Source organism: Pseudorasbora parva, chromosome 23 (genome assembly GCF_024679245.1).
Source record: "Pseudorasbora parva isolate DD20220531a chromosome 23, ASM2467924v1, whole genome shotgun sequence".
Classification (NCBI taxonomy): domain Eukaryota; kingdom Metazoa; phylum Chordata; class Actinopteri; order Cypriniformes; family Gobionidae; genus Pseudorasbora; species Pseudorasbora parva.
Window position 1 is genome coordinate 19,766,822 of NC_090194.1, and position 12,108 is coordinate 19,778,929.

The window sequence follows — 12,108 nt, forward strand, 5'->3', positions numbered from 1 at the left end:
TGCTATAATGATGTGATTGCTTGCAGATTGCCGCAGGGATTTTAAGGGGGAAGCTGTGGTCTGTTAGGCATGAAAATAATTGAAAAATCATGGCATCATGCATATATTAATAATAGTAAATCTCATCTGGCTGGGAGAATTGAAATTATAGATCAGATGTTTGTTTGAAAGGTTTATGAAAGTTAAAGTGGACCAGTTACAGTCTACAGAGGCCTGTGACTATGTGGTCTTGTGATCTGGATCACAAAAGGAGGACTTGTCTACTGGATGCTAAAAAAAGCATGATGTCATCAGAATGTGCCCCTTGCACAGTGGAGTGAAAAAGTTAAGCAGCTTTATTATGGAATCAGACTTCGATGTTAAGGGTCTGGAGGAACGGTCGGCTGATGGGTTGCTGTTGCTCGATACAATGCAAAAATATCTAGTAGATGCTGTAATGGGCATTAGTTTTGTATTATGCATATGTGCTACATATAGTAGGGGATTGCCACTGTGGGTGACATATGTCCAGGGTTGTTATGTGTAAATAAGAGAGATATACAAAATGTGCAGAGCATTGATAACCACTGACGGACTCGACTGAAACCTTCAATTCTGATCAATCTCACTCCTCTACATGGAAACCAATAGCATATTAGTGCTGAATGAAAGGATGACCTCGTAATATGGCTGAAAATGGCATCTTTATCCAGTAAATTGGATGTTGCAATGTTGTGCTATTGTTTCCAGCTATTGCACCCACTAAATACATGCAAAAAGCACTGTCTGCTCAATATGGTGTATAAATCAATCCAACAAGATCCTATAATTTCTTTAGCAATGGACTACTGCCACTTAGCCTACTTCATCACATCCAGGAATAGTCAGATACTTTAAAGAAATGCAATTTATGTTAACCAGATTCACAAGCAAGATCAGGCAAATGGCCTTAAAAAGGCTGCACAGTTTCCTTTATTCTTTTATTGGTTAAGATCTACTTATTTCACTGCGGTGTAACTGAATCAACTAAAATTGGTCAGCTGGGCACATCTACCAACCAGGTTTGAGAAAGTTACTGTGAGATTTTCCACTCCAGGGGTATAAAACCTTTAAAAATCCCTACTGTATAGTAGGTGAAACATATTTTTTATCTGACAAAAGAAGTATGTCCAAATATGGTCATAGGTCTTTTGAAAGAGTTGGCAAAAAGGACCCCAGGTTACCTACTATTTCCGGAAAGATTACGATGAACACTTTCCTATCCCACAAGGCCGGTTCTTTAGGAACTCTAGAAACCTTTAGGCAGTTAGGTTGAAGCAGGAAGAGCTAAACTATGAAGGACATTGGCCCTCCAGGAGCAGGTTTGGACACCACCTTTAGGGTCAAACCAACAATAAGGAAAGCCGATAGGAGGGAGAGGAGAGCCATTACCCAAGCTAGCCCAGGTACAAGCTTTGGAGCTAAAATCCCAGATTCTGGACAAAGTGGAACATTCCCAAGTGGACGATAATTTGGGCCAGCCTTAGGAAGCAAGAGACCTTTTGTATCTGTTTGTTTGTCTTGCTGCATAGACATACCATCTGTGACATCTGAGAAAGAGCTAAACAAAAATTTTAACGGAGCCGCTTTTCTTATTGAGTCAGAGCAGGCAGTGAAAGAACAGCTTTTTTCTATGGTAAATAATTATGCCTGAACCGGAGTGAATGTAAAGAAAAGAGAAAGAGACTGCTCAGTCCGCTTTTGGCAGCATTGGCAAAAAGGGCTGAAGCCCGTGCAGATGGCCAGTGTTTTTGTGGGCTTGCATTATCAACATTGTATTGCCATAGAGTTTCCCTCCAGTGCACCTGACTATGCCCATGTAATGGAACACACACGGTCTAATTCAGACCTATATAAATATTTAACAGAAATTTTGTCTAACTATTTGCAAAAACTGTCCAAGAACATAAAGTAATTCTTATGTGACTTTGAAGGTTCAGTCACACTTACCATTGTTCAGAAAAATGTCATGGACTACATGCAGTCATTTCGTTCAGGAGTTTGCGTGAGGGCTAAAAAAAAAATATTTGGTCCCGCCACTTTGTTGCATTGACTAACAGAAATCTGCTTGTTTGGGTAGTGACTTTTGTGTGAGCGATCATGCTTCATCCATTGTGGAGTTAAACTCTGCAGTTTAAAATCCTTCAGCTGCCTACATGTATGCGCAAGCCCAGTGTGCCTGAGCGGTCATGTGATGTGTTTTCAGTCATGTAGTGTGGACGGAAATCGTTTTTGAAGCGCAGTGGAAACGCGAGTATAGATGAGGATTGTTTTCATTTTAAAATGCTGTTTTAAAACAAAAATGCACTAAATGGGCCTGAATCTTGGCAAGACTGTAACAAATGAACAATAACAAATGGAAAACAATTCAGACAATAACAAATGAACCCCCTGAAACTGGTAGTGCATTTATTTATTTGCTGTCAAACCACCAAAAAAAAAAAAAGCTTAATGAAAATTAAGGTTTGAAAACATGAATAATAGTATTGTAATTTTAGTAAAAAATAATTTATTAAATCCAATTTATTTTATAGTACAATAGTATTATTGCAACAAATTTCTTATTTTGTTAAAAAAAAATATTCAGTAATAATTAAAATAAAAATGATCATTTTATAGTAATGTGTCATATGAGAGAGGAAAGAGATTTACTTTATGGTCACTGAAAGAGGTTTAAGTCTGTTTTCCCAAGTGTGAACACCCCAATTCTTTTTTTTTTTTAGTTTAAATCAAGTGTTTCCCAAAGTGTTCATCCCTAAAAAGATGGTTTACACTCGAAAATGTTAATATAATTTACTATGCAGATGCAGATTCTAAAATTATCTGGTCACCTGGTGAAAATTGCTGTATTTTTTTTCATACCGCAGTATATTATCGCAGAAAACCAAAATATCACAATGTCAGTTTTTCCAATATCTTGCAGTCCTGCACTAGACTGGGTAAACCCAGCCTGATCTGCCGGCGATTTGATTTCACCCTGCAGCTCAGTCTGGAAATCTGTACATTAATTTCTACTGCTGTTGTTACACGTTTGCAGGAACCAATCACAGACTGGCTTATCCACCTGATGCGCTATTGGCAGGTTTAATGATGACAGGGCATAGACCGTAAAAAATATGGACGACGCAACTTCATCCGCCGTTTCCGCTGACCAGAGTTGAAGCTTTCAGACGCCCTGTATGACGCTGACATCTTGGGACCGGAGTCTACGCAGTAGAGAGCAGGAAGACGAGCTCGAAGTACTGCCACGATATCAAAAGCCCGCCCACACTCTCACAGATGCAGAACAATTAATTATGTTGGTATAAAATAAACAGTTATGGAAATGTAGAAATTAAAGCTAAAGCTCCAAACTGCTCCCAAAAATCCTGAAAAAAGTCTGTTAGTGCCTCAGTGACAACTTCACTCGATATCAGCTGTCAATCATGACGTCACACCCCCCGTTTTTATAGCATCAAATAACTAACTAAAACTAAACTTATTTAAAAAACAAACACTTGAAATGAAATCATTGTGATGATAACTGCCTACAATGACATAAACTAATTTTAGGGAAAAAAATATTTGAAGTGTAATAATTTGATTGTTTAGTTTGCCTCGCGTCCATTAGAAAACACTGAGGGGTGGCTATACTTGGACCGGCCACCTGGGTGCGATCGAGGGGCGGAGGCTTCAGTTTCTGAGAGGGGTGCTGCAGGCTTGGATGACAGATAGAGAAACGATGGGTTGTTGCCTGTTGATCATGCCTCTTGTGGTCTGATTGGTTGAAGGGCTATCCAATTGCATACAGAGTCTTTTGAACTATGCTTGTTTATCCCTCTCTTGTGGTCTGATTGGTTGAAGGACTATCCAATTGCGTACGGAGTCATTTGAATTATGCTAGTTTATCACGCCTCTTGTGCAGTAGAAAATACAGAGCAGACACCCCAGACCAGTGTTCAATCTTAAATTGAGCTTGGTCTGCTGATAGCCAGACAAACCCTGCACCTTATGGTTACACACACTCTGTGTGTATAGCTTATGGAGCCCTGCACATGACATGCAGTAAAAAACTAGTAGGCTAAATCGTGCGCACGATTTACTATTTCGTTCCTTTGATTTATAAATTGTGCGCACGTTTTATTATTTCGCTCCCTCGATTTATAAATAGCCCGCACATTTTACTTATTCGTTCCCTCGATTTGCTAAATCGTGCGCACAATTTACTAATTTGTTCCCTTGATTTATTAAATCGTGCCCACAATTTATAAATCGAGGGAACTAATTAGTATAACGTGCGGACGATTTATAAATCGAGGGAACGAAATGGTAAATCGTCTGCACTATTTACCTTTTTTTCCTTGCATGTCATGTAAGGGGCTCCGTAATAGCCTGTGTACAGTAAATGCAGACCTCCCCACACAATACACATGCACACACACTTTTACTACTAACTAGCGGCTTCCGTAGCAACAAGTCCAAGGATGAAGGAATTGAAAAGTGGCACTCAACAAGCAAAGGAATTGTACCATGTACTGCTTTGGTTAATAAAATTGGAAACAGGCAGCTGGGTTTTCCCTTACTGAAAAAAAAAAAAAAAAAACTTTATAGTTCTACTTCTCTAATCAGCCGTTTTTGCTGAGTTGCATTTGCTCATGTTATCTATCTCATGTTCCGTTCATGCTAATATTCCAACACTGGCACTCATGAGTCTAAACTGTTCTTTGGAGTGTAATTCTAGGAGATGAAGACAAGTCAAACAATTCTCTTATGTGATACAGGGAACAGGATTACGGATCGTTGGGGTTTTCGTCACTAGTTTCCTTGTAAGCCAGTACATTCAGAGTGTTTCTCCACCCTGGTATTGCTTACGCAATCTGCGCTTAGTGAGAGGATGGTGCTTACATAAAAGCCTCCACGACAGTAGGGCGGTTGGGATGGGGAGTCGGGGGCGGAGCTTATACCTTAGGAGCGTGCACAATTCCTGGCCGGGGGGAGAGTCAGTGATGCAGTGAATGAATGCCTCTTGCCCGCTGATCCGTAACTGAGTGAGGGACAAAGGCCTCCTGGAGAGCGGAGCGCAGTCTGGAGCTCACAGCTCCTTAGCCTTGCTCACACCAGAGGGGAATATACGCAACTCGCCTCTCCTCTCAGCTCATCGATGGAGCTGAGGATGGTGAGTAAACTCTTTTTAATCAAGATTCTGATTCATTTGTTTCCAGTGGAATTGTAGTCGCAGTTGTGTGTGATTTATGCGACCAGTTCACGAGGTCACTTGTGTATGTGTGTGTGTGTGTCAGACAGAATGATGTGGTTTAGCGAAATCAGTCTAATGAGACTGCCGTTCATTCTGCGTGAGGTGTTGCTGATCTTGATGTTAATGGTGCTCTGATGTATTTGCCCAAGTTATAAAATGCACTCACTTGGTTTCTTACAAACAGGGGAAGATGGTACGACCAAAAGGTTATATAACCTGATATGAATCATTTTATATCGTAGTAACAGTACATACACTAGTGTTCAAAAGTTTGGAGTTGGTGAGATTTGTATTGTTTTTCGCTCACTAAGGGCCGGTGTTTGCTGTTATGAAAAAAATATTGTTGGTTTAACTTAAAGTAAGTTACCTGGTTGCCTTAATTTTGAGTTAATTGAAATTAAAACATTTAGTTAATACAATGAAGGAGATTGGTTTAATAAATGGACACTCAAAATAGTATGTTATCTGAACCCTATTAAGTGATGTTTTATTAAACAAATTTCGGGAGGAGCACGCTCAGATAATTAAACCTAATTAAACACAAGTGGAGCACACTCAGATAATAAACCTAATTAAACATGAGTGGAGCACATCAAGTTAATCAACGATAAGAGGTGTATATATACAGTATATATATACAGCAGATTTACCTTCTTTTGTTGACCATTTTCCTTTTAGCATCCCTCTACCACCCTATCTCCTCACTTGATTCTAAAGCCCCCTTCACACTGCAAGTCTTAATGCTCAATTCTGATTTTTAGCTCCGATCCGATTTTTTGTTTGGCTGTTAACATTAACTTTTAAAATGTGGCCTATATCTGATTCCAGTGTGAACTCTTTGAGGTTTCTAACTAACCAGCATGTGCAAAAGAACAATATCAATGACATCAGACGCAGCGCGCTGTTGCACTATAGTTCGGGAGGTTATGGAAGGAGTAAGCATTTTTGCTTTTATTTAAAAATGTTTGTGTAATGGAAGCCATAACAGTAATGAGCAGGTGTTAAAGACGAGAAGAACGAAAAGAAAGAGAGCAAAATTGGTTATTTTGGCATTTTGTCTCCTTCCTTTGGCACTGAAGCCACGTTTTTCTGTGTCCCCGTTCTTTCATTTTGTGTGCATTCAAAAACGGAGTGGTTACGGTAGGATCCTTCTAGTTTAGCTTGAATTGAAGTATCTCCCCATATACTAATAAGGTCTAACACCTCACTCTCCCTCCATTTACTTGCTTTTAATGTTACTGTCTGTGTCTGTTGTGTCTAGGGCTAACTCGCCGGCGCATAATTGTGACAAATGTCGACATAGATTGACGTAAAAGTCGCATCAAATCCGCCTTGGTTGTTCTGCGGCCGCATTGGAAAAAATCAGATCTGGGTCTGATTCAGGACCACATATGTATGTGGTCTAAGTCTGATTTGAAAAAATCAGATCTGAGCTAGATTTGAGTGTTCACACTACCTCTGAAGAAGTCTGACCTGGTGACTTTACCCCCCTAAAAATAACATTTGGGCCACTTTTGCCTGCTGTGTGAATGGGGCCTAACAAACTCTTATTAGAAGTCAACACAATCTATAATACACTTCAGTCCAGTTCTAGAGTATCTCTATCACGTGGGGTACTCTGGGTTCGGGCCATATTCCGAGCCCGGAGCCCTCCCCCGGACAGCACGCCAAATATGCATAATCTTTACTCTATTTAATTTGATGTAAGTGAGAACTCTTGAATTGAAATAAAGTTGATTTGACAAAAGATAAAGTCGTGATAACAGATCATGAAAATATTTTTTTACAGTGTAGAAATGCACGGACTCTGAGCCCCGAACATGACATGCAGGAAAAAAACTGGCTGGCTAAATCCTGCTCACAATTTACTAGTTAGTTTCCTCAATTTGCTAAATCGTGTAAATCGAGGGAACTAATTAATTAATCGTGTGGACGAATTTAGCAAATGAGGGACGGAAATAGTAAATAGTGAGCATGATTTATAAATCGAAATTTATACACCCTTGACTTGTGAACTAAAGATTAAAGGGGGGGGGGGGGGGGGTGAAATGCTGTTTCATGCATACTTTTTACACTGCTAAAGACTTGGATTCCCATACTAAACATGGACAAAGTTTCAAAAGTTAAGGTGGACATTTGATGGGAGTATTTCTTTGTCAAAAATACTACTTCCGGTTAGTCATAAGTTTCGGCAAGTTTTTTGCGATCATGCGTCCCCTTGACGTTAATGGGGGCGGAATTTCCTTGTATGGGCCTTACGGACAATTCTACCAGAAGAGCGTGAGTGAGAGAGAGGGAGAGAGCGAAAGTAACAGGCTACCCCCATCAAAGCGCTGGCTCGTAGGCTGCTGCACAGGTGATGTGCACAATTAACAATGTCACCAAAAAGTGCGTTTTTGGTTGCCAGACCAAGACAGTCCTGCACAGATTCCCCAAAAACCCCGCGTTAAGGCAACAGTGGATGGAATTTGCTTTTCCGGATCAGCAACTGAGTTGCGCGAATGTTTATATCTGTTCGCTGCATTTCGGTGCCGACTGTTTCATAAACAAGGCCCAGCTCGACACAGGATTTTCCGATCGCCTAATGCTGAAGGATGGAGCAGTCCCAACAATAAAGGTCCCAACGTTAGAACCGCAGGCTGTGAGTAAGACTGCTTCAAATGTCTGTGTTTTTGCCTATGCCCATCAAGTAGCGCAAACATGATCACGTATAGTTAATTGATCAATGGAGCATGCGATGTGTAGTGCTTAGCTGGCCACTATATGTGTAACTTTATGTTTGTGTATTGTAAAAGCACTCCAAACAATACACAAAGAGGGGGGAAATATGTTGAACTAAATAAGCGCGCTTCTTCATTCAAATGCGCTACTATTCCGTGTCTTTCTATGTAAACACTAACTTAGCCTGCCGTGCAAAACCAGTCCGCTTACTAACGTTACAATTGTCTAAACCACGCGTAAACACACGTGCACAACTGCACTTCCCACATGTACACCTTCAAAGACAAAAATACGACGATATAATTCAAGTATAAATATGTAAATAACACAAGCCGCTAAGCATATTATATAGTTAGTGTATAACTTGTACCACATAGAGACGTCCTGCTCTAGTCGTTTTTGCTGCTGCTCCTGTTCAACTGCAGCCTCTGGGTCTGATTCCGGATCATAGATGTATGGCTGTATCTGATTAAAAGCCATATTTTTATTTTGAATAAAGTTTTTTTCCCGCTGTTAGGGATGACACAGCTTTACGACGCACTCGACTCAACACAATAGCAGCAGCAGCGCACACGTCATTATTTAGCTCCGCTCACACGACACGCCCCCACCCGCTCGGCTTTTTTCGGAAAGACTCGGAACAGCGCATCTTTCTTATATAATTATAAAAAAAATAAAGACTTTTCGGAGATATGCAGGATGCAATGCTACTCTATAGGTACTCAAGATTGACATGACAATGACTGAAACTGAGTGTTTCACCCCCCCTTTAATATTATACAACAGATCATTTTGATTGAAAGTGCTTTCAAAGCTGATGTAAAATTGCTGTGTAAAGTATATATAGCAGGACCGTCAGTGTCCACTGATAGCTGTTGGATATATTTACTCTACTGGGATGGGATGGTCTGGGATGGTATGGTATGGTATGGTATGGTATGGTATGGTATGGTATGGTATGGTATGGTATGGGATGCTATGGTGTGGTATGGTATGGGATGGGATGGGATGGGATGGTATGGTATGGGATGCTATGGTATGGGATGGTATGGTATGGTATGGGATGGGATGGTATGGGATGCTATGGTATGGTATGGTATGGTATGGTATGGTATGGGATGGGATGGGATGGGATGGTATGGGATGCTATGGTATGGGATGGGATGGTATGGTATGGTATGGGATGGGATGGTATGGGATGCTATGGTATGGGATGGTATGGTATGGTATGGGATGGGATGGTATGGTATGGTATGGGATGGGATGGTATGGGATGCTATGGTATGGGATGGTATGGTATGGTATGGTATGGGATGGGATGGTATGGGATGCTATGGTATGGTATGGTATGTGATGGTATGGTATGGTCTGGCGGCTGACACATTTCTGTCATTGTGTGGTATACACCATGGAAACAGGTCTCGGGTGTATTGTGAAGACTCTTCCTCTGACCCCTCACACAGAGGGCTTTCTTGCGCTGACAGTCTCTTTCAATGGGCCTGCCTCTCTTTGTGGCTCACCACTAATGGAGAGTTTTCTGTGTGCATCCCCTTCTGTCATCCTGCCCGGGAAAATGGAATTCTTCCCTGGAAATCGTCAGCCTTTCCTACAGGAGGAGATGCTTTTGTGGTAGTTTTCTGTATTGTTTGCTCAATAATAACGTGAGCCCTTCTTCATATGGTAGAGTTCACGTGTTTCACATGAGTTCACACTTCACAAGGTGTCTTTTTTTTCTGCAGAAAGATCTAATCAGAATTGGAGAGTTGTGTTTTTGTTTTAGCCCATGTCTTTTAGCTTGGATGTAATCTATTCCCAAAAGGTTGACTAAATTAACTTTACATTTTAAATGTATATTTGCTGAAGTTAAGCTTCTTACAAGAAAACATTTCTAATGTGTCTGTTAAGTTGATTTAGTTCAAGTGCAGCATGTGGCGGATATAGTTCAGTTTGAAATCACATCCTGTCAACTTTTAGATCTTTACTTGATTAATCAAAGATGAATAGAGACTGCGGAGAAACCAGACACTGTCACATCAATAAAGGAATGATAGTGTATTGAAATACACAGATAATTTTAGCACAGGAAGATGCTTCACAGAGACCAGCTCTGTTCCAAGGTTCATTTCCATACACATTTGGCTCATATATTTGAGCACTAAGTGTTCTCATGCACAGGATGTGCCAGCATGTGTCCACCACCTTGCCGACAATCACATGAATAGCACACTTTCAAAGTTTCAAACAAACTGCATTACCAGCATTTTGGTGTTCTATCCAAAGAATTCATTTGGCAGACACTTTTGTTTTGTGATGCGCATAATACCTAAAGCAACATTAATATGGCCAGTGTTATAATGTTATTATTATTACTTAAAGCTACACTGTGTAACTTTTTTTTGTTTATTCTTAGCTAGAAACACTTAGTTCTTTCAAAAATATATGTGCTCATTAATGTATATTTACTTCTTTCAAGTAATAAAGTATTCTCATAAGTTTATAATATGCCATTGAAAATACATACGGGTGAGGGGTTCGAATGCCGGTCGCCATGTTGCCCCTCCATCTTGAAAGTACATTAGCCAAAGAGGGACATACCCATAAATTCAAGCTTCGCCTTTTGCATTTTAACACTCGATGGCACCGTGTCGAATGTGAAGAGGGGGACTGCCGTGTTAATCTTGGACTAAATCGGCCACCGTAGTTAAAACGAAATCCGAATTGAGAGGAACAGAAACTATTATTCACTGGATGGTCATATACCTTTTCACCGCTAGATGGGGGAAAATATCACACAGTGTAGCTTTAAGCCTTCCACCAAATATTATTGTCACTATTATGTTCTGTTTAGTTTCAGTGTCATAGTTTTCACTTTCATTGGCTTTGTCTGAGTTCTCGTTCATTGTTTGTATGGTTTCTGATTAGTTCAAACCAATTTTATTAAAGTCCCAGTGAACCGGAAGTTGCAAGTAAGTTTTCTTCAGTGCTGTGACGTATTTCCAAGTGAAACAAACATAATATTGAATAGAGGGCAGGGTTTTACTTTAGCGCTCCTCATCTCCATCTCTCGCTCATAGCAGACTAACAGTTGGAGCATTTTCAAACCTAAGCCGTCAAACTGCTGTCATCTGAAAAGGAACGCCATTTCCAGACCAGAAGTTACTTTTCAGATATTGATTAAAGATTACCGCAACAAACTTTTTTTCTTCTGGGTATTAACACGGATTAACTGTTCACCCTAAGACCTGTAATATGTGCTAACAAAGTAAATAGGGTCAATTTTGATTTCATGAGGACTTTAATGATCATTCCCAGTACTGCCTTCACGTGCTACTGGAATAATTGTAAATACTAGTTCCCTAATTCAAAATTAGGGAACTAGCCTGACAAGCCAGACCCACAAGATGTTGGGTCTGGGAACTCGCACGCAATTGGATAGCGTTACAACCAACCAGAGCAACGTGAAGTGGAGCTAGTTGATAAATTAAACGTTTGCCGTATCCTGTCGGCAAAACTCTGAACACATCTTACCTTCTTAAAAATGATTTTGGTGCCGTTCTTTTTTCTTTTCTCAAAAAAAAGCTTAACTCCAAGTCTTCCAAGTCGCGGCCAAAGCCAATTCGAAAGACCGCCGCCTCTGTGTTTACAAGAAGCTTGGAACCTCCACAACTCTGCCGTCATTATGTTAAGCCCGCCCACCGACTCTATACACGATGTTATTGGCCTGACCAGAGTTTGGTTTTTCCAGCTCGCAAGTCTGTGGAGAGTTGCTAGACGACACTAGCTGCAAATAATGTTTTGCTGCCAATAGGGTGTGTCTAGATTTCTAGGCGACTCATAATAACGACTTAAATGGTAAATGGACTGCATTTATATAGCGCCTTTATCCAAAGCGCTTTACATTTTTGCCTCACATTCACCCATTCATACACCGACGGCGATGTCAGCCATGCAAGGCGCCATCCAGCTCATCGGGAGCATGCTGGGGTTAGGTGTCTTGCTCATGGACACTTCGACACTTGGTCAGGTGGAACCGGGGATCGAACCACCAACCTTTCGGTTTGTAGACAATCTACATGAACCACTGAGCCACTGCCGCCCCAGAAGTTTTCAGAAGTTTTGTGCATAAAATGTGT

The 12,108-nt window shown here is 40.6% G+C and overlaps 1 protein-coding gene across 3 annotated transcripts in view; it reads left to right on the forward strand.

The window, feature by feature from the left end:
* The window catches only part of cdc42se2 (CDC42 small effector 2), a 58,472-nt gene that overhangs the window by 11,846 nt on the left and 34,518 nt on the right, over positions 1-12,108 (forward strand). Inside the window, exon 1 of one of the 3 annotated variants that reach the window (XM_067434113.1) lies at positions 4,985-5,173. The exons of the other annotated variants lie outside the window; for them this stretch is intronic. The gene's annotated coding sequence lies outside the window, so the exon portion shown is untranslated. Of the gene's footprint in view, positions 1-4,984; positions 5,174-12,108 lie in introns of those variants that run through there. 3 annotated transcript variants of the gene reach the window in all.